We start from the raw sequence: 9,947 nt of genomic DNA on the forward strand, positions 1-9,947 counted from the left end.
TTCTGATTGGACACTCACATTGTGCATGTCATCACACAGCTTCTATGAGGAGTACAAAGATGGCCAATGACTGGCTCGAACGTCCATGGAGTTAACTTTTCAGCAAAAGAAAAAGTACATTTCTATCTCATATCATTAAAAAGTTATTTATAATTTAGTAAAGCTGGTCTTAGCCGTTGGCCCCAGAGGTTTAAGTTGACCCCCCCCCACCCCCACCCCCAAAAAAAACCCAGTGGGGAGGGTTTTTTGAAAATTTGTAGGGGCGCTATTTTGCAATTTCGCTGTGACCATGTGTGCGACCCCCAAAATATAGAATTTTGGATCCGGCCGAACGACTTGCAAAGTTTGGTGTTTTTGAGCATGGAAAGGGCCGAAATTGGGGCTTGAAAAATGTGAGTAATAATAATGATAATAATAATAATAATAATAATGAACAGCACAATTTCAAAAGGACTGGCCCTTGATTGGTTAACTAGTTATTACAAGACAGGTACCAGTGTGTTCATTTTAGGGGGATAAACTCTGACATCGCCACTTAAAGTGCTGTTGGTTTCACTAATCACACGAAACATTCTCAGCAGGGTTGTGTGTGTGAAACTATCCTTATAATGCTGTACCTTTTCATTCATTTGATCAACATGTTTTATTAAACAATGGATAAAAAAAATTATGTTTATAATGTAATTTTGTGATTTTTTTTCCCCCTACAATATCTTATTGATGTTCTACTGAATTTATTTTTATTTCACGAAGCAATGTAAATTTCCTGAATTTTCTTTCAGACAGACACACAGATGACCTGGTCTTGTGTTGACTTGTGTTTAAATATCAGACTCAGTTTTATGTCCTTAGGGATGGGCCACAACTACAAATATGAGACGGAGATCTAGCTGACATCCAGAAGCAGAGGAGACCAGGAACCAGAACAGATCTCATCTGTGGTGAGTTCAATGCTTTTGGAAAACTGAAAATGTTGCCCTGATTTCTCTGACAGAGAAATCTAAACATTAAGGAACTTATTTGTTGATTATAGTGGAGATAATCTACTATAATCTGAGGTTTGATTTTTACATAAACTGATAGTCTGAGGGATCAAATTAAACATATTAATACAACCAACAAGACCAGATGTTTCTGATTGCCTCTGCAGAGCAGCTTTCTAAAATAAAAGATAATCATTCCATCATCAGAAAACAGAACATTAATATGAAATTAATGAATTACAACATGTGAGTAGTGTTTCTAACCAACATTAACCATGTAACGTTCAGCAGCAGAGACTTGTGAGCCATGCCTGCTGTTGTGGTAGCTGTCAGCCTTTTCCTGGTGGTTCTGTTGTCTATGCCAGACTCTGGTGCTGGTAAGAACCAAACATTCACAAAAGCTCCAGGGAACAGGAATAAACACTGACAAAGTCTTTTTTGTATTCAAGGATGGATGACACATTCATGGAAGCATTACTGTTGGAAAAAAATTCCAGATGACAGGTGCACGAATGGATGGCGCAGGCTGGATCTTTATCGCTGTATCAAGGTTTTCTTTAAAGCAAAAACCTATTACAATGCAGAGGTGATTACACAACTACACATTAGTACAATACAAATTTTGTTTGTGTAGCCTTAATTCTTTTCAGTCACAGTGAAACCACAGTGAACTAATTCTTTTTGCTTCCTGTTTTTCTCAGCATCACTGTTTGAAATTCAAGGGAAACCTGGTAACAATTCTAAACCACCATCAAAATGATGTAGTGACATGTGAGGCACTCAAATCTTCTGAGAAAATGATAACATACTGGATTGGTCTCAAGAAAAAAGTCGTAAGTAGCAAAAACGTTTTACAATGAAATATAAGTTGAGAATAAAGCAGTTAAAAAAAATGCATAAAAGAAAAATATCAACATTTCTTAAGAATGCAGATGCCGTGTGAATCATTGGCTCTTTTAGATATTTGAATGGCGTGACAGACACGGGGCCCCGAAGTACACACGCTGGACTTTGGGTCAGCCAGACAACCAGGGTGGAAAGGAGAACTGTGTGGAGATAAACTATAATTGTAAGTTGAACAGAAACGGTGTAGAATGATTTTCTGAATTATATTTGAGTGACTCTCTATACATGTAAAGATAGAAGTGTAACATATTATGGAAAACATCAACATACACATTTGATGCAGCTGTTTGTGTGTGTATGTGTGTGTGTGTGAAACATGTATTATTTTTTAATATTTTACAGTTTGGGGAAGATGGAATGATGATGGATGCTGGAAGAAGAAACCCTACATCTGCCAAATGACGATCCACTGATGTTTTTACATCAAGTCCACATGGCAGCCTGTCACTGCAGAAACGCAATAAATATTAAGCATGAAAAAACATTTTAGAAATGTGTGGGGGAGAGTAGCTTCATGTTTCCCTTCTGAAGACGAGAAGAATCTCTGCCAAGATTTTAAATTCCTGAAATAAACACACTGCATCAGCAAACTCTGTGTCCGTCACTGTTTTCTCTCATTTTCCAATTGTCCGAATATCATGACATTATAACCAAAACCAAAGCATGAGTCTGTCATATGATCCACTGTAATGCAACGTTTAAGAAACACATAAAACAAGTGTATAAAGTGAAGATATACACTCAGTATGATTCCTAAGAGCCTGAATCACACTCAGTACTCTTTTTCTTTTTGAACAAAAGTCTTAAATAGCACAGTTGTTTTGTATAAAGGTAGTTTCTGATACTTTTTATTCACTAGTAAAATTCCACGTGGAATTGTCCACATTAATAAAGGAAAAAAATTAATAAATGTGGCCATGATTACCGTAGAAGAAACATGGCAGGCAACAGTGCGAATCACAAAGCCACCCTGCTACCCTAATTTCTATGAAATATGCAAGGCATTAAAACAGGTTTTCCTTCATCTGACAAAGGTTTCTTACTTTCTTGAACATGCTCATTTTTTAATAGCCATTCCTTTTCTTCAGGACACCAGTATTTGCAGTGAAAACAAAATGTGGGAGGTTTTGCTTCAGGTTGGTTTTAATATTTGCTGTGAAAACAGGTGACAAGATTCTTGAAACATGAGGTATTGTGTAGGCAGTGACAATGTCATGAAATGTCACCATCAGTTATCACCCACAGGCTAAGCAGAGAAAATGAGTCAATGGAGCCTTTAATGTGTCACAAACTGTGGGTTAAAATAAGTTCATATACTAAGTCACAACCGCTTACTCCAATTAAGGGTCACGGTGGGTGGGGGTGGGGTGGGGGGGTTGGCTGGAGCCTATCTCCCCCCTGTTGCAGAGCCATCAAACACTGACTTGCTGAGTGATATTTTACACACTCTGCATGTTCACACACACCGGAGCCCTTTTAGTGATTTGTGGAGGGTCTGTTACAGATTGAAACTCGTCAACCTGGACAGATGAAATCTTTATGAAACCCCAAAGGGGCAATTAATTTTCTTCAGTCCACCAGCCATGCATACATATACTGTACATTTGGGTCGCTGTGCCCTGACCCACTTTCGAAGCCTGATCATAGTGCAGCAGATAAGTGAATATTTATTGAGGGATCCTTCAAATGGTGATGCAAGCACCAAATTTGGCACACATACTCCTTAGACATTACTCTTTTAAAAATGCCGGGTACCCACGTGAACTTTCAATAGGCAGCCAAGAAGGGGTCAATTGAAGTATGACACAGGGGTCAAAATTTAAAAATGCTCCAATCATATTGAAAGGTATTCCATATTATTTGTCTGATCATAAAGATTCCAAAAAGGTACAGTTTGGACTATCTGTGAATGAATGTAAATTATTAGTTGGGTGAATACGGTTTTAAAAAGGAATAGTTTGCATCATGTATCATGCTTAGTTATCATGTTACAGGGTAGCATATGTCACATGTCATAGAATCCAATGGATGCTGATATTTTTTAACCTTAACGCAACACAGTCAAAACTATTCCATTTATTAATCCTATTAGCTCAACCAGTAATTTGCACCACTTTTTACCAAAACTGGAGCAACTTTAACTTTTGACCCCTGTACAAACTGAAATTGACCTTTCTCAGTGTTCCTGCTGTTTTTACGCCATAACTCCAGACCATTCGTTCACAAATAGTCCAAACTATACCTTTTTGGATTCTTTATGATCAGACAAATAATATGGAATACCTTTCAATATGATTGGAGCATTTTTAAATTTTGACCCCGTGTCATACTTCAATTGACCCCTTCTTGGCCGCCTATTGAAAGTTCACGTGGGTACCCGGCATTTTTAAAAGAGTAATGTCTAAGGAGTATGTGTGCCAAATTTGGTGCTTGCATCACCATTTGAAGCATTTTTTTCAGTTATCTGCTGCACTATCAGTGCTAGATGCCAGATACACTGATACATACAGTAAATTTATACATATGAAGGGAGGATGATCGTAAAATGACCCATATTATAAAGGAACTTTCAGAACCTTCATGCAGCGCACTCATGTTTCCGCCTCCACTCGCGGTAGCAGAGTCCCACAGCAGCCGGCCAATGAGACACAACGGCTTGTGTGATTGAGCAGACATAGTCAAGTCTGAAATTCTTCCCTTTGGGCATGTAAATACAACCAGACTGAGCAACGGAGCTTCTGCAAATTTGTCAAAGGTGCCTGACTAATCTGAAAATAAAATGCGATGTTAGTGCACCACTGAACACTGAGGTTTTATCGCCTAACATTAGCAGCAGTATGCAGTATGCTGAATCAGCCAGTCACTCAAGCTGAGTGAACATTTTATAGTCATAAGTTGTTTGATCTGTTTTGATTTTTGCCAAATCCACAGATCAGATGTGGATAAAATTTAGTGTATTGATTCAGAGTACCAGTTTGTACCACAATGTCACAAGTGTGAATTGTTTAGGCACTTTTGATTGATATATAATTCAAAATGTACACCAAATGGGTTTTTCAATGTCGACAAAATCCACAGTCCTTATCAGATCTGGATCAAACTTTGTCAGGCAATAGTGAGTGCCAGTCTGCGCCTCACCTTCAGATATGATCGTGATTGATGCACATACATGTCAACCTATACGGATTGTCCGTAAATTATACAGATTTTTCAGAGTTTCAGTGTTATACGGACGTACAAATAAAGTCTTACGGATATTCAGGGTTTGTTCTGCGGCGGTTCTGTAATCAACCGTTTCTGCAGCGCGACTCCACTTTGATGCGTGAAACAAATGAAGCAATCCTTCGATCCACTAGCTCATTGGTTCTTTGATTCGCTGCTCTTCAGAAACGGCAAGTCCGCTTCTTAACTCCTCTCAAAGCCGTTAAAATATCGTGAGTAACTTTTGTGTGGATTAAACTCACTAACTGTGGCTCTTGTCTTGTTGTAGTCAAGAAGCAAGAATCGTCCTCCGTTCCGTTGTTTGCTGAGACAGGGTCCGGTCGGAATTAATAACTTCAAAACAAATTGCTGCTTTAAATAAAATGACACCTCTTTAAAATGTTGTATTACAGACAAGAAACTACAATCGACTAAAACGTTTTTTTCTTCCTAAAATGAGACGTCCTGCATTCTTTATGAATTAAACTGATGCTGACGTGAAGCACAGCGAGCTCAGACGTATGGAAAGACATTCATGCCAATAATGTCTGAAAGGAAATGCTTTTGACAAAAACTACAGATTTTGTTTATTCCTATTTATGTCCTGAGATCAAGGATCCACCATAAAGAGTTTATGTCCAAAGTTTAAGGATCCAGTGACCAATTTCATATTTATTTACTTTATTCAATTTATTTTTCATGATTTTATTAATGTATTTCCCTTAGTGACAGACAGTTCTTGTTTCTGTAAAAAAAAACCAACTAAATTTGACACATTCAGTTTGATAAAATTCAGCTTGACACATGAATACTAGATCGTTATTGTTTGAAATTCAGCTGTGGAGGAAATACTAATGATCCTGACTTTAATGTCATTGCGGCAACTCATAATTTTTGGACAAAATCCCAGTTATGTGACACCGCTATGCGGTTGTGTGTACTGTAATAAAACTGATTTTGGTGAGATTTGGAGGTTATAAGGATTTTGTGTTGATTTTAGGGATTTTCTCACTTGGTTTACAAGTGGATCCTCAAAGGGGTTGACATGTATGGATGCATGTTTGACTAAGATATAATGTCATCAGCATCCTTCCATCCTAAAAGTTGATGGGTTCATTGCACTGAATTTATTGGCTCTTTATGGACCCTGCACTTTTTGTTGTGACTGTGCAGGCCTATTCTGGAGTGGCAGTCTCGTCTACAGTTTGGGCAGATGAAGCTGGTATCTGGCATGGCTGAGGCTGGTCTGTGCCTATTACTTCTTTTGTCTGCCATACTTCATTTGTCTGTCATCTGTTGTGCCAGGCTCTCTTCTGCATAGTTCACTCCCTCTGCTACTGTTCTCCTCCATTCGGTCCTTTTCTCTGCTTTTGATTCCCAGTAGTTGGGATTGATGTTGCAGGTCTTCATATCCTGCATGCAAGCATCTTTAACCCTCTGGGGCCGACGCCGTCATATGCGATGGCTGAAACCAAGTTTTACTAAATTATAAATAACTTTTTAATGAGATAGAAACTTACTTTTTCTTTTACGGAAAAGTTAACTCCGCGGACTTTTGAGCCAGCCATCCTCCATCTTTGTACTACTGATAGAAGCTGTGTGATGATGTGCGCAATGTGAGTGTCCAGTCGGAATTGGCTCACTGTCACATGGTTTTCCAAAATCTAATCGTAGGTCAGATTTACCTCATGTGATAAACCAATGATTGTTTTTAGCAGTAATGTGTTACTAGTTGGCCCATTTGAATAGCCTCCTGGCTGTTGGCTCAAATGTGCCCTGAGCCATAACGCACAGCGATCAGTGAAAGTCATCAGAGGGAGCAGACGGAGGGCCTCTCATACAATCTCATATGCTCAAACAGAGAGTGTGTGAGTATCAGAGATGCTCCACTACTTTTCCTGTGAATGTTATTGAATAAGCGTGTGACAAGCTCTCTCGCGTAAAGGGCCCTCTCTAACTGTGAAAGCTTTTCAGTATAGGAGAACTTCAAAAACACAGTCAACTTCATAGAAGTAGAAGTTTGTGATGTGACCTTTGTGTAATAGCAGAAAGAAATTGCTTTGAGATGAAGACAACACACAAACCATTTTCTATATATTGTTCAAAATGTGCATTTGTGTTTATTGTTAGAACATTTATATTGTACAGTCTTTTCTACAAGACCCCAAATTACCATTATAAAGTGTCAAAACAGTTGTTTATTATAGTTTGCTGTGTGTTTTGAATAAATGTGTGTGAAAATTATTTTCCGCTTAATTTTTTCCTTTCTTATTTCTGATTGTAAACCTTTATTACACTTATAAAACACCACTATAGCATATATATTCTGAAAGTACAGGTTGTCCTGAAAAAAGAGACATAAAATGTGATTGTGGGATGCAGGGAGAGCTGTTAACAGCAATAATAAAACATTTATGCCAGGCCAGTGAACTGTCCAAAAAATGCCCTCGGACCCCAGAGGGTTAAATCTCAGCTGGAGTCATCCTCTGGTGTGTGAGCCTGTTGCCAACTGTCCATATAAAATGAGTTTGGGCAAGCGCTCATTTCCCATGCGGCTAACATGTCCCAGCCAGGAAAGATGCCGATGTTTAAGCAGGCCATATATGCTGTGGATCCCAGCAAAAACCTCAGCATTCGGGACTTACTCTTTCCAAGAGATTCCTAGAAGTCCATGTAAGCATTCTCATGTGGAAGCTGTTTAGTCTCTTTTCTTGGTGCTTGTATCTGCTCCAGGCTTCACAGCCATATAACAAGATACTAAGCACACAAGCCTTATAGACGAAGATTTTAGTGTTGGTTGTTAGTTTCTTGCTTTCCCATACTCGTTGTCGCAGCCTTTCCAATATGTGAGTTGAGTTCTTTGTCAAGAGATAAGTTGTCAGATGTGGTTGAGCCCATGTATGTAAAGGAGCTCACAGCTTCCACGGCAGAGTTGTTGATCTTCACTTCAGGTGGAACTTCTTAATGTAAAATCTACATTAAATGGGGTTTTTCAATGTTAATTCTAAATGGTCACAAATTCTGTAATCTGAATCAGGTCTGGATCCACCTTTGACAGTCGATAAATGAAATCATTTTGCACAATGTTTTCAAATATGAATGAAATTTGATCTTTTTTGACAGTTATGAATTCTTGAAAATGCGTTCAGTGTTAAAGATGGGGATTTTTCCAGTTTTCCAATATTTGTCCTGACTTTGACCTTCGACCTTTAAAATTGAATCAGTTCGTGCCTACCAGAATATGAATCTTCAGTAAAAAAAAAAGTCATAATAGTATATGACAAAGTGTGGCCTCCAGGCTGTTCACAAACAATCAAACAGACAAACGGACGATAACATAACCTCTTCCAACAGACCAGCAGGGATGATCTGAAGACCTTACCTGTGTGAAGCACCTTGAGGCAACTCTGTTGTGATTTGGCGCTATATAAATGAAAATAAATTGAAATTGAAAACGATAACATAACCTCCTCCAACTTTGTTCGCAGAGGTAATGAATGAATCAAAACTTAAAAATGTATACATGACATTTTCATGCTATTTTTATTTGAAAATATAAAAAAATATTTATATATTTATTTAAAAATATATATATCAATATTCAAAGTTCATTATGTAAATTAAGAAAATATCTCATCTGAATCAACACCAGACAATTTATGGTATTAATTTGCCGATGAACATCAATGATTTCTAAAGAACTTTTTTTTTACTTCAATTTATATTACACGTTTTCTAATCTAAGAAACATTTTTAACTTTGAATTGCACAGAAATCACTAATTTATCCTGAGGTAAAAAAAATAAAAAAAATCACTGTTGTCCTCCGTGTTTTGGTCCGAGACGTAGTTTCTATTCGATACACAAACCTACATCTCAGCACGAAGCTACATCACAGCATGTAGCATGAAAGTTGGATTAACTTTTACTTTTACCTCAGTCAGTTTGACATCAAGCGGCAGTACACGAAACAACGTATCAGGGCATCTCCCCCCTGTTCTTTCCTTCATAGGCATCCTCCCCTGTCTTTTTCCCCTCCAGTCATTGGTACGCAGGGCTAAGCAGCATATCAGTGATCCCCGCCAAGTACCCCAGCACGTTGGAGACATTCAGTAGACTCTGCATTACAGGCAGACCACCACTGGCCAGCCATTTGTTTTTCACAAAAGCAGCATGGATGCTTCATAACTTCTGGTATTTTCTGCAGAAGCTGATTTACATCTCCTTGCACAGGGTTACTGGTTCATGGGTGAAACTTTCAAAATTGTTCCGGATTTATTTTTCCAACTCTCCACATTCCACGCTTTGATTAATGGCCAGGTTATCCCTTGCATCTATGCTCTGCTTTGGAACAAACAGGAAGGAATTCCCTGAAGCAGGCAGAGGTCAACTTAAATCTAATCGCCATCACAGTGGATTTTGAGCAGGCAGCCCTCAATGCAGTCCGCAACGCCTTCCCAGAAGCAGTGTGTGTACCATCGGGTGCAGGTGAAAGGGCTCCAGGAGTTCTCGGATTTAAGGTAAAACAAGGTGGAGACAGCTAAGGCCGGGTTCACACGGCAGGATAATTAGGCCGATATCAGACCCAATCTTCCCCTTCCGACAATCTTAAGGACGCCCCGATAATCGTGATGATGCTACAGATAATCTTATCAGATATTCCGCCCGTGTGTGGTGTGTTCAGAGCGCTCTGATCTGCTCGGAAGGCCGCCAGGAGCGCTCCGATCGCAAATCGGGGATATTCAACATGTTGGATTTTTTTGGCCCGATATCGCAGCGCGTGTTGTGTCCTCCGACCACAAACGTGCACGCACCCTGCTGAATGTGACATGCAGCCAATCAGAAAGCGAGGTGACGG

General features: G+C 39.0%; 2 long non-coding RNA genes across 3 annotated transcripts; both read left to right on the forward strand.

Moving 5' to 3' along the window:
• The first annotated feature begins 875 nt into the window (after positions 1-875).
• LOC117532241 lies at positions 876-1,716 on the forward strand. 2 transcript variants are annotated; one of them, XR_004566817.1, is made up of 4 exons: positions 876-941; positions 1,275-1,360; positions 1,433-1,569; positions 1,685-1,716. It is a non-coding gene; the product is annotated as an uncharacterized LOC117532241 (long non-coding RNA). The 2 variants fall into 2 exon arrangements; XR_004566818.1 differs by having other exon boundaries at positions 893-941; positions 1,272-1,360.
• An 88-nt stretch (positions 1,717-1,804) lies between these two features.
• On the forward strand, positions 1,805-2,327 carry LOC117532252. The gene is made up of 3 exons (XR_004566820.1): positions 1,805-1,816; positions 1,944-2,052; positions 2,232-2,327. It is a non-coding gene; the product is annotated as an uncharacterized LOC117532252 (long non-coding RNA).
• The last annotated feature ends 7,620 nt before the right edge of the window (positions 2,328-9,947 follow it).

This window comes from Thalassophryne amazonica, chromosome 2 (genome assembly GCF_902500255.1).
Source record: "Thalassophryne amazonica chromosome 2, fThaAma1.1, whole genome shotgun sequence".
Taxonomy (NCBI): Eukaryota; Metazoa; Chordata; class Actinopteri; order Batrachoidiformes; family Batrachoididae; genus Thalassophryne; species Thalassophryne amazonica.